General features: G+C 38.3%; 1 long non-coding RNA gene across 1 annotated transcript in view; it reads left to right on the plus strand.

Annotated features, from left to right (window-relative positions):
• Positions 1 to 209: 209 nt before the first annotated feature.
• The window catches only part of LOC111602459, a 40,271-nt gene continuing 21,784 nt past the window's right edge, over positions 210 to 18,696 (plus strand). Inside the window, exons 1-2 of the long non-coding RNA XR_002751617.2 lie at positions 210 to 454; positions 727 to 798. This is a non-coding gene — a long non-coding RNA (uncharacterized LOC111602459). The remainder of the gene's footprint in view (positions 455 to 726; positions 799 to 18,696) is intronic.

Genomic DNA, 18,696 nt, shown 5'->3' on the forward strand with positions numbered 1-18,696 from the left:
GATATAAAAAAACAATCAGAAGAAGTAAAACAAATGTAAGCTTCTATAGATTATTGACAGATTGTCATTGATTATTATATCAAAATCAGGATGACTCAAATATATGTGATAAGTATGCATAGCCGTGATTCTAGCCGACTGTGTGCCAAGTGTGAGTCTGATTCATATATAAAACTTTCTTTCTTGTAAGTTAGTAACAAAAGCAAAAACAAATAAATTTGCCTTTCACACAAATATTTTCCAAATTCAGACAGTTTTAGCAACACTCTTCTCCGGGCACATATCTAACCAGGCATTAATAGTTTTGTGGTTTTCCAGAAATCCCCTTTAAATGTGATATATAAATAAATTATAACATATTTTTGCTGACTACGAAATTAGTGAATATTTGCATATATATTTATACCGTCGGCGATGGGCAAGGACAACAGATCTAACGATTAATATAACTTAAGTTAAGTGAAGGTGTTTCACAAAGGAAATCAAGTTAAAAACTTCGAACTCACAATTTCATAATTTATAAATTATTTGTATGTTGTGGCCAGTTCTTTCACTAACGTTACAGCCAGTTGAACTAGCTTAATATTTTGTATATACAGTTTGGAAATACAATTTTGAGATTTAAATAAAATATAGATTTAGCTCTTTTTTAATGTTGCCTATAATATCTTTCAAGATTTTGGCTAAATTAATAACCATGTTCTTTGTATTTATTTGTATTTACAGCTGGTCTATGAAGGACTCAACATCTTGTCAGGAAGGACAACCTGCATGTTGACCTCACCAATTAGTGACTTGGTAAGCTATTTTGAAAAATAATTAAACACTTTTAATTATAAATTATTATACGATTTGATATTCAGCCCTAAACTTGATATGAATGATTAGTCTGCTACTTTTTTATATACCCTAACAATATTCAATCTCAAACTTATGCCCAAAATGCTTATTCAAATGGGGAATTGATACACAAGCATTTTTACAGAGCAACATATGCTAACTGATAATGTTTGTGGGCGATCGCTTGCAAAAAGACAGAAGAGCAGACATCGAAGACACGCAGAGACTACTTTACATAGGAAGGCAATAAACCTTCAATGTGATGCAGGTAGCAAAGTGAGGAAAGGGTTGCTTTAGTTACATTTTGAATGATTTATGAGCGTGAAGCTGAGAAACGACCTTTCGCGATGCATTCAAGAGAACAAATGACGCAAAATGCGATCCCGGGCACAGCGTTTGCCTGTGGCATATATTTTTGCCTAATGACGGCTCAGGATTTCTTCGGGCCGGTGTGGTCCGGCGAAAGCGTGAAGACGGGTTCTTATATGGCCATATCGTAAAACACCCGCATCAGCAGCTCTGGTTCAAAATATTTTGATTTAGACAAAGGCTGAGCCAAAACCACAGAAAACACGCAGCTGGAGATCGAGTTTGGACGTGGAAAAAGGATTCGAGAAATGCAAAAATCCAACTCCAAATGGAAATGAAAATGAAAAAGCAACTGTTAGGTGCGAGCAGGAAGAGATGGCGATTGACACGCTCTCACACAGTGGACACCCATTGAATGTAAAAGAAGCAAAACAGAATTAATGGCGTGTAGAACATCATGTCACTGTCATGCTTTAATTCCGATCTGCCTCCAAGACAAGTGGCAGCTCTTTACATATTACTTTCTGTTCGGCAACCACCGGCAATCAGTTCGAATGAGAGTGCGGCATAAGAAATGTTTGAGTATTTGCATAACTTAATATTCACGCATATATTGAAGTACTGAGACGCCGTGCAGGGTGAGTTAGGGTGACAGAACAGACCCAAGATAAGCAGCGTAGGCAGAAGCTCAGCATTTCTTGGGGCGTGTCGCATATGCCCCTGCTTCGGCAGCCAGATGAATCGCCTCAAATGGCAGAAAGACGCAATGAAATTATGAGCAGACTGAAATGCCATGCAGGCAAAGTTATCGTGACCCTGGCAGTCAAAGCCATCCTAATGCGCGGCATAGGCATAGGCATACGTTAAAACTCCTCCTTAAAAGTCGTGCCTAGTACTCAAACTTGTGCCGAGGCGTAGGTATCAGTTGGCTTGGAATAATGTAATTTATTCTGACACTTTCATAAAAAGAATCCTAACTCTTGGCAACAAAGCAAGACATTATCGCCGCATAATTAATGCCACATGTTGCAACTCAGCGCGGAGTGTTGAAAGGGGCCAGGGGGAAAGGGCGCGGCCGCTCGCAGTGCACCGCGACATAAAAATATCCAGACATCTCGATCTGAAGTTACTGTCGCCGTCGTTGCTGGCGGCACCAAGAAAAATCATAAAGCCATTCGGATTTTAATTGCCTTGCTAGAGCGGCGGCCCCAAGAGTCATTTCCATATTGAGCGCTTTTCATTTGAATACATTTATAAAAATGTTAATCAGCGACGGGAAAACCCACTGGAACCAACCCAGCGCAGCCCAGCGCAGCCCAGCCCAGCCCAGACCAGCCCAACCCAACCCACTTAGCTGCCCCACTCTATTCTAACTTCATTTTATTCACATGCTCTTTAATTTCCATCCCGCTGGCCGTTTGCCGCGCGACTTCCATGCTGTCCGCTGTCGCGTCGCTGCTGCTGTCGCTGTCGCTGTCGCTGTCTTTCCCTCTTTGCTTTGTCTTCCATATTCGCCGGCAAGGCGCATGCGTCGCTCTGGCTATGTGGCAGAGGCCATTAAAAAATGGGCGGAGCTAAGGTCGCCATAGTCAAGGGTTCAACGCACATTCGGCGTGGTAAATTTCGGTTTTCTCGACCTCAAAGACTCGTCCGCTGAATAATGGTGAATATGGAACGTGCTGGACATATGCACATACATTGATAGATAAGCATAAATACGTACTCTGATATGTACCTGTGCTGTAGTTTTTTTCACAGAATACAAAATATATGGATACACTCTGAATGTGGCGTATACCCTGTAAATTTGTACAAATGAAGCATCCAATTCTAACAGCGGTTGAGGGAAAATACCATATTGCTATATTCAAGTATTACAATATTTTATATCTCTTATCATATTGCAATTATTCAAATATGAGATATATACACATATAAGTCTGTATGAAAGCATTTCAGATGGTCGAGTCACAGCCAGAGTCAAGAGTTTGAATCGATCAGCTAAAAGATAGACGTTGAAATATTTTATTATATTTTTAAATATTGAGTTCTTGCCTAAAAGTCAAAATCAATTAGTAAAACTTGAAATTAAGAAGTGTTAAAGTCGGCTAATTATATTTTGGTAAAGTATGAGATGCAATTATCTTTATCTTGATTATTTATAATAAATTAACCGGTCAGATCAGATGTAATGCAACGTTTTTCTAAAGCGTTAATTACATGTATCATAAGTTATTTTTAAATATTTTCTCCATTCTCAGACAAAATATAATTCTGAGAGTCCAATGTAGTCTATCGTAATAGTTGTAGCAAGTTTGTCTTTTGACGACTTGCTGGTTTCTGTATTGCGTATGAAGTATTTTTGCTAGATATCTCTTAAAACAATAACTGCAAAATATTCCTAAAGTGTCAGATAATTAGAACACATAGATATATATTCAATTTATGTTGAGATCTGTTATATTCAAAGTTATCTGGATAGGGGAATTAATTGAGGGTTACAAGTATCTAGAACTAACAGCTCAACAGCACACAACAAGCTGTTTTCTATCTTATTTAATAACGCTTCGTTTCTATAACAACCTGATTTTATTTTTGTTTTATATATTAACAGTCGTTTTGCTAATTTTCTTAATACTTGTGTTGTGGACTGTCGCTTAATTTACATTCCAATTAGTTTTTTTGAACGCATTTTTTTTACATAAAATTTTCTCATAAAATGAGTTAGAGTGAGTAATTCGAGTGTCCAAGACTAAAACCCTGACTAATAGAATAATAGAAATAGATTACTTTTATATACTATAGAATGCAACTACTCTAGTTTAAAGCAATAATTAGAAAACGAAATAATAATAAAATAGTAAAATGATAAATAAAATATGAACAATTAGTTGGTTACTTGAGTCCAGTCACCATACAATCGTGCTTAGCTAGAGCGGCTCAACTCATTGTTCACGGTCGGGAATGGGTTAACAAATTGGAGTAAAAATTTTAAATTTCCACAAATCAGTTATTGATTCATCCCAATAACAATAATGATTTATTAATAATTATATAAAGAGGGCATGTCAAATAGATACAAAACAGTTTTGCAAGGTTTTGGAGCTGACAGTTTAGTTGCAACCGACTTCTTTCTACTACTTAACACAAAGAGGTTCGACTGTATTTGGACCGAGAATGACTGTATTGAACGTCGGCTTCCTTTTTTTGAGTTTCACACATTTTAGTTGTAGGAATACACGCGCTTAAATTGATTTTGGATTTTCTGTGCGAAACTATATAAAATATTTGAAAGCTTTCCATTTAAATATTTTTAACAATTTATTTTTTTAATAAATGCCATACGAGCCCCAACCACTATTAATTCGAACAGCATGTTTTTTTTGCAGTGCGCAATGTTTAACACACTATATTATCAATACTACTAAAGATAACACATACCAATGCATTTCGTCTCAAAGAGAATTTTATTCTCTTCACGACGAAAAAAAAAGTTTTGCTCTATTTCCAACAACAACAAAAATATGAGTAATTTATTCAAACGGTTTGCTTAAGAGATAAGAAAAAAGTGACCACTATTAATTCGAACGCGGCGTAATGTGATTTACTATCATACTTAAAACAATAATTTAATTAATATTAGAATTGTGTAACGTCGCCCTTGGCCTGCATTACGCATTTAACTCGTTTTGGCATTGAGCTTAACAAATTTTTGCAATGCTCTTGAGAAATTGAGTCCCACATCTCTTGCAACTTGATTTTCAAGTCAGAAATATTCCTTTGTGGCTCATTTCGAAGCTGGTTTTTCATTAGCCACCAAATATTTTCAATTGGGCTTAGATCTGGACTATTTGATGGCCAATCTAAAACCTCCATTTGATTATATTGCAGCCAATTTTTGGTTCGCTTGGCTGTGTGCGATGATGCTCCGTCCTGCTGAAAAGTGAATTCACCGCAATCTGATAGTTTTGGTATTGATGGCAACAAACTATCTTGTAAAATATTAATATATTTTTCAGCATTAACTGTCCCTTCAATGAAATGAAGTTTTCCTAATCCTTTGGCAGACATACATCCCCATACCATAGTGCTCGCAGGAAACTTTGTTGTTCTTTTAAGGCAGTCTTTATGGTATGTTTCTGACCTCTTACGGATGACGCGTTTTCTCGTATCGCCGACACTAACATCAAATTTAGCTTCATCGCTGAATATGATGGTATCCCATTGCCTTTGAGTCCAAGACATCCTTTCCCGAGCCCATTGCAAACGCTTCTTTTTTTGACGAAGCGTAAGCAAGGGTTTTTCCTTGGCCTACGAGTAAGATTACGAGTAAGTTATTGGGTACGATGCACAGGTAATAACAAAACATACTTTATAAAAACCATATCCAATACTTTTTAATTGCTGTCGCGTCCACTCTCGCTTGACAGTTTTGCCAATTGTCTGCGACCACTTAGAAGCCAAATTTCTCAAAGATTGGCGACGATCAGCCTTAACAATTTTGGCCAGTTGTCTTTTGTCGCGGGGTGTTATTGCTGATGTTCGGCCTCTATTCGCAATGTTATTTTCAATATTCCCATTTTTTTTGAAAATTTGTATCACCCCATGCACAGACGACTTAGGCAAATTTAATTGCTTGCTTATCTCCGTAAGTGTCTTTCCAGATTTAAAATAATCCCTAATCAATACTCTGATTTCTTTAGAAATAGGTTTACCACGAACCATCGTTGCTAAACTTCTACTGATCTGCAGCAATTCTAAAATTTTTTTGCATGCTGTATTGTGACATTATTTGCAGATCATAACTAGATAATGATTCCGTTACATTAGTTGCTTTTGTTTTGCTCTTCTTGAGATTAAGGTAAGCTTACGCCGCGTTCGAATTAATAGTGGTCACTTTTTTCTTATCTCTTAAGCAAACCGTTTGAATAAATTACTCATATTTTTGTTGTTGTTGGAAATAGAGCAAAACTTTTTTTTTCGTCGTGAAGAGAATAAAATTCTCTTTGAGACGAAATGCATTGGTATGTGTTATCTTTAGTAGTATTGATAATATAGTGTGTTAAACATTGCGCACTGCAAAAAAAACATGCTGTTCGAATTAATAGTGGTTGGGGCTCGTATTTTAGTTTAATGTTGAGCTTAAATTTAAATTAATTTAAATTTGAATTAACTTAAAATGAAAATCTGCATCATAAAGTTTAGGAATTACATCCAAAGCAAACAAAAAAAACATGTCAATAAACTCTAGTCAGCGGTACCCCACTAGGACACATTCTGAACCCAGTCAGCGTTTTTTTAATATTTTCAATAGTTTGTAAATAAAAAACAAATAGAAACCAACACTGGCACACCAAGATTCGAGCCTACGCAACGTACATCAACTCTACCAACACAAATTAAAAATAAAAAACAAGTAATAAAGCTTTAGTCTGAGTACCCGTTTAGGAGGTTCCCTGGTTTCAGTCCTGTCTGCATTTTTAATATTGACAATAGTTTGAATCGAGTATTAAAAAAAGAACAAATAAAACCCGACATAACGACACCAATATTCGAATCAACACCTATGCAACCCGCATCAACATTACCAACACCTCCACATCATAATTAGAAACCAAAAAAAGGTCCTTTCGCCGCTTGGGATCGAACCCTGAAATTGTCTGCAACGAACGCCAAACCTTTTGTTAATAACTTCTTTTTTACTTAATGGATTTCAATAAAACTTTCAACATATGATCTACGTGAGTGGAGTTGTCAGCTTAGTAAAAATGCAAGCTTCCTCACATATTGGCCCTATTTCCAACTAAACTTTAATTTGAAGAATTTGGGGAAATTCCGAGGAATCCAAAATATAATAAAAATTCTGAACTTTATAAAATAAAAATTAAATTGAATTCAGAGGCTCTAGCTCTGTGGGTGCTATGCTCGAGCCTACAAATAGTCTCTAGCTCTTATAGATGCTGAGATAGGCGCGTTCACACAGACGGACAGATGACCGGACTGCAGACTGACAGACGGACAGACTGGCAGACTACATAGTTCAATCGACTCGGCTTGTCGTACTGAGCAAAAATATATACTTTATGAGGTCTGCCTCGCCTCCTTCTACCTGTCACATACATTTGCACAAAACCATTATATCCAGATTTCCAATTTTCAATGGGACCAAGGTATAAGAGGCCCCGACGCCTGCCTGGCGTTATTGGCTATACAGCTTCAGCGATAAATTGTCTCAATCTCGATGAAAGTAGTAGTTGAAAATTCAAACACAAGTCAATAGCAATTTCGATTCTGTGAATAAAAACAACTGCACGCAGTTGAATGTATGTGTGCTTAGGAGAAAGGCGTAACACTTGACGTAATAACTCTTGTATTACTTAACGGATTTCAATGAAATGTTCGGTATATTTCCACTAAAATATTTGTCAGTTTAGTAAATACGCAAACTCTATCAAATATTGCCCTTACTCCACTAGAACTGAACTCTAAGGAATTCGGGGAAATTTTTAACCGAAATATAACAAATCAAAATTGTGTAAAATAAACATAGAACGAAATAAAAAATTCAGAGATTAAATACAAATTATAGATGCTGAGATCGACGAATTGACAGACGGACGAGGCTCAATCGGATTTTCGTCCTGATCAAAAATATATATACTTCATCGGGTCTGCCACGCCTCCTTTTTTATTTGTTATTACATACATTTTAACAAAATAATTTTACCCTGATTTCTCAGTTTGAGCGGGTTCTGGCTATATTTAATAGAAGTAACATAAGGCGTTCAACAAATTGTTGTTGGTCTGATCAACAAATATGCTAGATATTATATCTATAAGAATTCGATGTCCTATCGGAGTTCAGCACGTTTCAGTAGCCAGGTCACACACCCCTGTACGGAGCGACCTCTGGTGTTGCTGGCTAGGCACGGTACATTGAGCTGTAGATGGCGTCGGTGTAAATCGAACAAATACAAGCGCAAACTATATGAATGTTTCGCTTACCATTGGCGCTCTGTTCTCTTGCACTCTCTTCGGCTTACGAACACAAGCAAACATTCTGAAATGCAGCTGTGTTGGTGTTTCTGATTCGATTGTAGTGGTGTCGTCGAGGTCGCTATGGGATTCTGAGCAGAGCCATTTTTCCGGATCGCATTCCAAAACATTCCAAAAAATGTCTAACAAGCAAAGTAGATTCTGAATTGAAATATACGAAGGCATGTGTAAAACGTTTTTGTAGGTAGTGCCTGTTAGAGTTCTCATTCGAAGAGCGTGTTTCCAATTAGCTTTTTCTTTTAACTTGACATGCTTATGGAGCGTCTTTCTATTTCCTTTCCAAAATGATTTATGATTATTATGTTCAATAAACTAATTTTGAGCTGATGTCAAGAAAAATGAACACGTGCTATGAAACAAATGAATTCAAAATTAAATGCGTGAGTCAGAAATCTTTCGATTGTTGATTATAAATAGAAAATCTTCAATTGACATGGGAAACAATTTTCGAGTTCCGAATGAGCCGATAGGCTCTGCCCAAAAGTCAAGTAGTCCATAAATTGCAGCAGCAACAAGTCTAGAATTTTAAAACAAAAAACCAACAGGCTACAAATGAAAATGCCCAATGAATCTCAAGTGCTGAACGAGGGATAAGTAGAATTTCATAGGGATTGAAAGGCGGGGGAAATTAATGAAAATGTAAAAACAAAATGGAAAATACTTATCATAACCAAAAATCCAATGCAGCCTGACAAATGGATAGCGATAGCCATAATGAAATATTTGACAAATGGGTTGATTGTTCAGTTCTTAAGTGCCTTAAGGCAGGATGAAAAGGATGCATAAGTGTGCATGTGCATTATGCACTGGAGGTCTCCATAATGTCTCTGTCAAAATATAGTTAAAGGGAAGTCATAAATATGACTACAAACTAGCTTCGTGCATTGGAAAGTCTTTGACACTGACGCAACAGAATTTCAAATTTGCTGATTGCACCTTGATTAGAATGGAATATATTGAGAATATATGTATATAGCTTCCGTATTGCCAAATGAAGCTATTTTCAGTTAACGTTTCTCTCTAGCGACTCGATAATGAAGCTATTCAATAATTGAAAATACTCACGCATGCCGCTCCGCACAGTGGAATCCCTCAACGAAGAATCGTGAATAAAGAAATTAAGAATTTTGTGTATTCTTTGAAACACCCTATAGAGATCTATGATATCATCAACAAGCAAGTCAATAGCCATATTCGTCTGCTCGACATTTTAGAAACATTGTTTTAAAAAGTCACTTCAAAACTCATTTACATATGTGCATAATAAAACTATTAGCTGCAATCCAGACTGACGCGTTTCGAATGACACGAACATTTACTTAATCATAATGCAGCTGAAATTGAAAATATATATCTCAAAGTATAACTCTACTTTCGAATGTCAATGATTGACTAGCATTGGATATAGTAAATATCAAAATGATTCCACAGTAGAATTATATGCTTTCATCTATTGAGACTTTCTCTTAAATGAAGTTGATTTAAAACTACTAAGAATCAATACGAGCAAAGCAGAGGGCTAAGTTAAATCACAAAATGGATCAGAGAGCTCATACCCGGACTATTTAATAGAAATATGAAATTATTCTTGCATGTGGCAATCTCGGTTTATTGGTTGCTGTTGTTGATGCCACAGCCCCTGCCGCTGCTGTGATTCGCATTGTCGGATTTTTGACCTTAAACCCATTTAGTATTAAGTGTCCCATACCCATACCAGGGCCTTCAAAAGTCGCTCATAATTGGAGTGCTTTCAGCCTAATAACACCAATAAAAAGACAGCTCCAAACAAAAGAAGAAGCTGCCCCATGCATACTTAAAGAAAAGACACTGTAAACGACTTTTCGCACCAAAATTATATTTGAGAGCTGGCTGGCGCCCTTGCGAATATGATTTTATTGCGGGCCATTGGTCTAGGGTCGATCCTGGGTCTTAGGTCGGGGCGTGGCACATCACAAGGCGCTGCTGGCATTTCCCATTCTCCCACTCTCCCACTCTTCCATTGCCCCATTGCATTACAATTCATTTTGCAAATGTTGAGAAGGAAAACTTGGAATAAGCCAAAAGCGAAATTGCGCACAAAATCAAGTGGCACAACTAGCAAAGTCTGATTGTTTGTGTGCTGGCCTCTTTGTGTGGCAGTCGCTTGGAGCTGCTGGCTCCAATGGCGCCGTGCCCAGTTCCACTTATGCCGCGATGGTTCTCTTATAATAGTGCGGCTCAAATTGCCCCCGGCTGGCGACCAGCGCCATGTAATGGCCTCAAATGGTCTTTTTCCATTATCCAAATGGAAAACTTACACAAACAGCGAAGACAAATGGAAACATGCCATGGCAGAATAAAGAAACCGAAAATTTACTCGTGCGCGTCATTCATTGCCTCTTCCATTGCTTTATCAGCCAGAAATTTCGCACAAGTCGAGTCGCACTAAAACCAAACGAGCTACAAGACACCGACTTCCCTTACTTCAAACAGGCCTAGTTCATACAGCGGAAGAAACTGTGCAATGGCTATGAAAATTAAATGCCTTATTCCGCCAACCTTAACGACGAGTCCTAAGTAATTTGTTACTTAGTCTTAGTGTAGCGTAATTGTAATTGGAATTAACTTATATTAATTGGTTACACAGAGTTCTTTACAGTTCAATTGTGACCTTAATATATTTCATTCCATAATTAATTATTATCATTAGCTCCTTCTAATTGCATTAAGATCTCATCAGCTAATGGAACACAATCGGGAATGGCCCAACTTTCAGAGCATTTTATTCCTACTTCAAATGGAACAAAAGCGAAATTTTTAAAACGTTTGCCGACGGCGAATTCTGCAGTTTAATTAAAGCTAGTTTTGAAACCTTTTAAAGGGACACAAAGAGAGACATAAGTTGCTCATGCATATTTATTAATTCAAAAAACAAAGAACAAATTTGTGTTTTATTTAGAATTTGTTAATATTGCGCAGCATTACGAAAGACATTTCATTACTGCTGTTTGGTAATTCATTTTTTTTCTGTAAAAATATACGATTTATATTTCTACACGAGAGAAAAAGAAATTAAAGTAGAAAATATTTCAAGTCTTTGAGCGATTTGTGAATAGATATATAAACAACGGATAAACGAGCGTCTCAATCAGCACAGAATCAGTTTTTTGAAATGTTTTAATATGAATAACTAAACTGAACTATATTAATATGCATTTATTAGATAATTAATTGAGAGATAGAAGAAATATATTTCGAGCCATTTCTAAACATTTTCATCACATTCTTCAAAGAAGAAGAGTGAAATCAAAGCGCGTGTGACTCTTACAAAGTTTATTCAATTTATTCAAACCTGATCTCACAGGCTTTTAGTCCCAAACATTAGCCTCAAGCATTTTAAAATGTGTTTTTCGATCTGCTATATGCTCGGAGGGTCGCACGTTCAGACAGTCGAATAGTTATGGTTCTATAGATTCGTCAGTTGCATAAATATTCATAAAATTACTGAGCTGCTCTTTGCCCATATGCGAATATGTACAGGCTGTAAAAGTGGCATGCGGCACAGTAAGCGGCTTAAAAGCGAACGATGCATTAAAGGCAGCAAACAATAAAATGGCGAATAAAACAAATGCAAAAGAAAGCGAATGTCTCCCAAAATGGGAGCGCTTAAATAGTCGGCAACTAATGGCTCAAGGTCGGCGAGACAATCGTGATGATTTAATGGGCCCATAGACAGATTTGTGGCCTTTAACTCGAAGCGCAAAGGCACATGAAAGAGAAATAACGAGCCGAACATTATTGTGTCGATCGAGGCAATGCCAAGCAATGATCTAAAAACTTAAAAAGAGTTCAAATGCTTAGAATGTAAATAATAAATTCAAGTATTATATCGGATGACAATAATTTGGAGTGAGTCGCTGCGTAAGAGGTTGAAAAGGCCTAAACTGAATGTCGCATAACTTACGTTCTTTATGGAACTGATAAAGGGGGCTGAGAGCCTGAGCATCGCTAAAGCTGGTCAAAATAGAACCAGGACCCAGCGCTGAAATTAAATGCAAAGTTTATCTGCAAGACTTGTAAATTTCAAAACGACATTAACAGACATGTTGACAGTATCTTTCAGAAATGTGTGGGTAGCTTTATGACATTCCGCATGTGTGTTAGCCAGAGTGCTCGACCCCAGTTCCAGTTTCAGTTACTGTTCCATTGAGGTCCTTTGACTGCTGCTGGTGCTTCTGTTGCTGCTGACGAGGCACACAGTTAGGGGGTCGCTTTGCAAGCAGAGATTAGTCCAAACAATGGAATCAGCAAAAAAATGTTAGCAAAGAGTTCAGCTTCGGATGCCCTATGGGGCGTGGCAGCAGCGACGCGACGACGACGACGACGACGACGACGACGACTTAATTAAATGGCAAACGAGAAACGCGACAGGGTTTGCCTGCACATGGCTGACAGTGTTAATCGCCGCCATTAAAAGAATATTGTCGGGCGCTGAAACAAAAAGGGCTGCCGGAGCACCTGTCGGATAAATGACTCTGTGTCAGCACTGTGTGCTCTGAGGACCTGAGCTTCATTTTTTAGCGGTTTGAGAATTACAAAATGAAATGAATACCCCGTCGCTGCACAGTGGTGCGAGCATCTAAGTCACACTAATATTATGTATTTACGCTTATTTTTATTCTGTAATTAAAAATTCTTAAGAAAAAAATATTTATATCAAAAATAAGTTGATGCAGATAATTTATAAATTTCAGTTTAGTTAGTTAAGACTGAGTATTAAAGTTTAAGCTATATTAAAGTTGCAATAAAATCGCGAGATATTTATTTTATACATTCATTTATATTTTTCCATGCGGAACACATGTTGCACTATGAAAGCCCAATAGGAGCCCGTGTGCCTCATATCGAGCTCTGCATGTAATTTAACGCTTAACGTTTTATTAATGCTGTCAGTGGTAACTGAGAGCAGGATGTCGCACATCCATCTGAGTGCCCATATATATGTTACACAGCCAGATTGGAGTAGGTATGAATTTATGCATAAGTATATGCATTCAGGCATGTGGACACTTTCACCTGCCCTGTCAGCAAGTGTGGCTACAGCAGCAGAAGCTGCTGTAGAAGTGTCATGAAACTTTGTTAGAAGCAGTCGTAGCTGAAGCGTTTACGACTTATTAAGTTGGATAAACGTTTACGATATGAAAATGAGTAGAAATCTTGTGTGGTTAATTAAAAAAATACACACACACACGCACACATAAATAGAGAGGACCAACACAGTTGATAGACAATTTTGGTGTCAAGCCCGCGCGCTCAGAGCAAAGTCCCCATCTACCACAGTATGTAATAATAAAATGCCGTGAAATATAACACAAAAGCGGCATGAAATAACCAGACGAGAATTGTGAATCAAGTAGTAAAGAACAAATACAGAGAGAGAGAGAGAGAGAGAGAAACTGCAGCGATTTATGTGGCACGAGTTTGGGCTTGTTAATTGTTTTATGATGCGATCATAAATCTCTTCGCAGCGCAACATACGGCGGACTGCTCATAAATTAGGGCAGGATACGTATTACAGCAAAATAGTCAAATGCAACTTGTGGGCCTCCGTCTTATAGAGCTCTCATTAATTGTCGTTCTTTTAGCTGCGCTCCTAGTTCAGGGTGCAACAAATCAATGCTCATCGTTGCGTTTTGTTTGTAGGAAATTAAAAATATCTCCGATTGATACTTGCTGAGCGCATCATCAATCGTCAGCTAAGCACGTAGAGCATGTATACCATTTCTTTGTATACTATTCCCTGGATGCGAGCCACGCCCAAGGCGCAGGTCGTCGCATGCGTGGGCTGTGTATCTATCCGCATGTCTAACAAAAATGCCGCCGGCAACTCGCAGCCACTCGAGTCCCGGCATGGCCGCTGCGCACGGTGGTGGCAGCCATCGAATCCATGGGCGCTGTAGCGAGGCAACTGACAGCAACAGCGTCGCCACCACCACCAACGACTGTGCCTCTATCCGCTATCCAGCAACACACACTCAGTGGAGCTGTTCCCTTTTAGGGGTGGCTTTTGCAGCTACGCAGCACACTTCGAAAAAAGAAATAGTAACACGCTTGGTACATAAATATCATGTATATAAATAGACTGTTCACATATGGGTGGCTTGTTTTTAAAGTTATTTTCAAAAAGTATAAAGTCTAAATACTGCTGCGCAACACACTTTCAAAAATATACTACATACAAATGATTTATTAATTTTGGGTGTAAATATAAATGAAGTCACTCTTTAGATATGCCTTGCACGACTCACTTATAATGATATTGCTAATTTCTGTGTGTGAAAGGTTCAGCTTTGAAATAGTCTTGGAAATTTGTTAGAGTGTATTTCTTAGGATGATATGATGTTGCATATGGGCAGTTAATTTATGAAATATTTGCTTATTTCTTAAGTGTAAAACGATTTAGGGTTAGTTAACAATACACATAATATATGCAAATAGGCATTTTTAATCATAGTTAGGAAATATATCTCCATTATAGGTGTTATATGGTATAGGTGTATATGTTATATATATATATATAGAATGCTGATTTCGAGTGTTGGCAGGCAGTCGGAGCTCCCGGAATTACTGGGGTTAATAAACGCGCAACGAGCGGAATGCTGGGTCGAACTTTTCTCATTAAACTTTTGACTCCACTTGATGCCCAAAAATATCTAATATAAAAGTATTTTTTGTTTACTTGTCATACTTCTTCAGGAAGTGCTAGGAGCATATTGGTTTTTCACAATGTTTGTTTTGCTGTTCCTCGCTTTCGAAGCTAAAGCCTTGAAATTTCATTGTTCCTATACTCGGTTTATAACATGTCCTATCCTATCCTCGAAACAAAAATCTTTTTAAGGCTCTGTTGAAGGGAAAGTACTTTAACCTTAGTAAAATATCTGCGCTTGTTGGGGTAAGGCTGAGTCTCATAAACATTATCTTCTACGGTTTTGTATCTTGAAACCTTACAGTTGCCAATTGTATACCTGTTGACCTATTGATTCTCTTTTTGGATCCCATTTTATTATTTACAGAATATTAATAACAATTGCAGCGTAGCAAGTCAGTAAAAATCAGTAGGAAGATCAAGCTTATGCTCTACAAATTAAAGAATGATCGGGCGTATACATTTCGGTCTAAGAACGCTCTTATTGCTGCGTGACTATGTGTGTGGCTAATATATAAATATATGTGGAGGTAGCAGCGATTGATAAATACAGCTGCTCTGTGTAGGTCCAGGGCATTTGCAAGTTGAGCAGTCTCGACTGAGCTGGTTCCATTTGGTACGTCGTCAATGCTGGCTGCTCTTAGCATTTTGTTCTAAGCCATCAAATTCCTGGAATTAGCAAAGCACACTTTTGACATTCAATGTTGGGATTACTAAAATATGCGGCTTAAAACATAATTAAACTTGGCTGAAATATTTTTAGAGTAAGGCTTATCTCCGTTTGTAGACAAACTTCTTCTATAAAGGGCAACAGAAATCTTTGGTGAACTCTAAAAATTCTTCTTAATTTTAAATTATTAACATTTGACTTGGGGCTCTTTGGGTTCGCGTGCGCTGTGTGTGGCTCTTGAAATTGAAATCTTGCCTAAAAGTTTTTTCTTGTAAAAGAAATTTTGATGAGCTCCGTTATCAACGAAACTTTTTTGTTGCTGTCCATCTTGGCGGGCTGAAAATATTGTGTTCTCGATGAAAACGACAAAAAGTTCAATTTGCGGCCGCGCAGACGCCGAGTGGCAATATTATCCGTACGGAATGGGATTACCTGCCAGCAGTAAATTGCTGTGGTCTTAATTTTCGCGTTCGCACCTTTACCATTTTGCCCCTGCGCTAGCCCTGGCTTAAATATTTAAAACGTTACAGTGTCTGGCAGGATATTTCAATTAAGTTCGCCTTCTCGCAGTCTCCAGGGTCTGAGCTCGGAGCCAAATTTGGCCACGTCGCAGCAATGTTGAAATTTTATGCTGCGACTCCTGGCTTTGATTCCAAAATGGTCCGTCTTCCCTGCTGCATATCGCATCTAATCTTGCATCTAATAAGCATTTTCAATCAACTTTTATGCTTGCGTTGTAAAACGTAATCGACCTAAGAGAACCTTCCTTGCCTCTGCTCTGAACTGGTCGCCTTTCCAGTCTAGCCCGGCAGAAAACCCTCAATGCATGCGTCGCACAATAACTTAATCCGTAAATTTTATTTTTTAAAAATCCGTAAAAATCGTCCTCTGGATTTCACGTGCGCCTGTGCGCTATAAATTGAAACCCAAACCAAGCCCCATACTCACGTCAGGTGCTCAAATTTCGCACGCAAGTAAATTCCCAGGCAACTCAAAGTCAAGTACAAGTGCGACGACCACGCCCCTTTGCCCTGCCAAATGTGGTTAGCAGCAAACGATCCTGATGCGAATACGGACAAGGGTTAGTCCTGCTCGCTTCAAGCATTCTAAGTGAGCTCCATATACCCATAAATACCCAGATCCAGTCTCATGAAAGTCGTTCATCAAAAATTGGTATTCAATTATAATTAAGTGCGTAGATCATGTTGAGTGATCGTTAAAAGGATGTTCTCAAATTAAAATAAAAATGACTTTAGATTTCTAATTATTTCATTTTACTTTTATTATAACCAAGCAACAGTCTTGACTGTAGTTAATTCTTAATTTAGATACATATAATAATAGATCTATATATCTATAATAAATATAATAAATAATCCAATATAATAACGCGCTCAAATATGGTCTACTTAATTAATCTACTATTCAGTCAGTCATTATTTTTAATAGCTTCATATTCATCTTTATAGTAATAAATTATAAGAAATTATCTGTTCTTTGTAGCTGATGAGTCTGCTTTACTCTGCTAAGCTCTTATCATATTTTCTGCAGCAGATTTGCTCGATGCTCCACTGTGGCAATTGTCATTGATTTTAAATTGATTGAATTACCATTTGCCGCCACGAATATAAATATACTGAGGAGCAAGAGCAACCTGAACAACTAGCTATTGTGATGGCGAGCCTGGCCCTCTGGCGAAAGGAGCAGCGTCAACGAAATCGGAAAGGAGGCAGAGTCCCAATCGGTGGGGCGACTACGAACACTCGTGTTTTTAAAATCGCCAGCCATTTTGTTACGTTTTTATCCCTTTCACGTATTTGATGCGTTTCATTTGATTACTTGCCTCTGCGCGCTGCGTAGCGGACCAGAATACCAAAAACAAAAACCGATTTCACTCTACTTGGCGTTTCGCATCGTTGCTCGTAATAACACGCTTTGATAACTTTCATGGCTCATAGCCGGCCGCCTATTGCACGCTCCTGATCCCAATTCGTGTCCCTGTCCCTGTCCCTGCTCCTTTTGCTCTGCCACTTGCTTATTTCCTTTCCCATGGCCGCCAGCATCAATCTGGGTCCCCTCGACAGATTGGCTTCGTTAAACTTTATTTGAATTTATGCTCGAATTTTGTGCTCCATCTCCAATTTCAAATTGTAGGCGGTACTCAGGGCACGGAACGCCCCATTTTAGAAGCTCTCTCAATGGATCTGGCCTAGAGTTTGCTTATCCTTTCGCTCGTTGCGTTCCCATATTCATTTTGCTTGGTTAATGGACATGAAAATTAAGCCTCCCTTAGACATCGCCATTTTGCTCGTGAATCCGCAATGAATTTATGCACTCAAAGAGACTTCATTTGTTGGGCAAGCAGCAGCCTTTTAATGTATTCAAATGTTTATTTAAGTCTCATTGAATTTCTAGTTTGCAATTTTCCATTTGCAGCTGTGCAGAAATGCAAATTTCGCTCAGAGGGCGGTCCATTGCCGAAAGAACACATACATAATGCTTCTGCCCAGAAGCCAAGAACTAATCGACCGCACAACGGGCACACACACAGCCACAGACACACACACAGACCCATACGGGAATGTATATGCATATACACAATTACCATATAATCGGATATTTATTGGCACTGCATGCGACAATTGTCCGTCTCGTCGCCCTGCCCAACCATTGCTAAACTCAGCTGCCTAAGTTGCTGCGGAGCAGCGTTTATGGCCGCGTTTTTGCGATTTTTATGGTTTTATAATGTACGCCGCTGATTATCGCGCATGATATGCGAATTAAAATTTTACAATTTGCCAAATGCAAATACACGCACACACTGACAAATACATATACATAGCTTGCATACGTCGGGTTAGCTGTGATTGTGCCTGTGCCCGTGCTTGTCGCTGTGGCTGTACCTGTGCCTGTGCCTGTCGCCTTAATGCTATTGCCATCCATTTTAATGAGGCAGTCAACGGACGGAATCGAGCGATACTAAGCAAATTTCAATAATGATTTAATTTTAATTTGGATGCTCGACTGCATTCGCCTGCTTAAGCAACAGCCTCAACTGGCTCCACTGGCCCAGTCAGCAATTTTAATGGAGGTTTAATGCAGCCGTCAAAGCGGCTGTCCCTAAGCGCTCAATTAC

Source organism: Drosophila hydei, unplaced genomic scaffold, assembly GCF_003285905.1.
Source record: "Drosophila hydei strain 15085-1641.00,03,60 unplaced genomic scaffold, DhydRS2 tig00008139-arrow-pilon, whole genome shotgun sequence".
NCBI lineage: Eukaryota > Metazoa > Arthropoda > Insecta > Diptera > Drosophilidae > Drosophila > Drosophila hydei.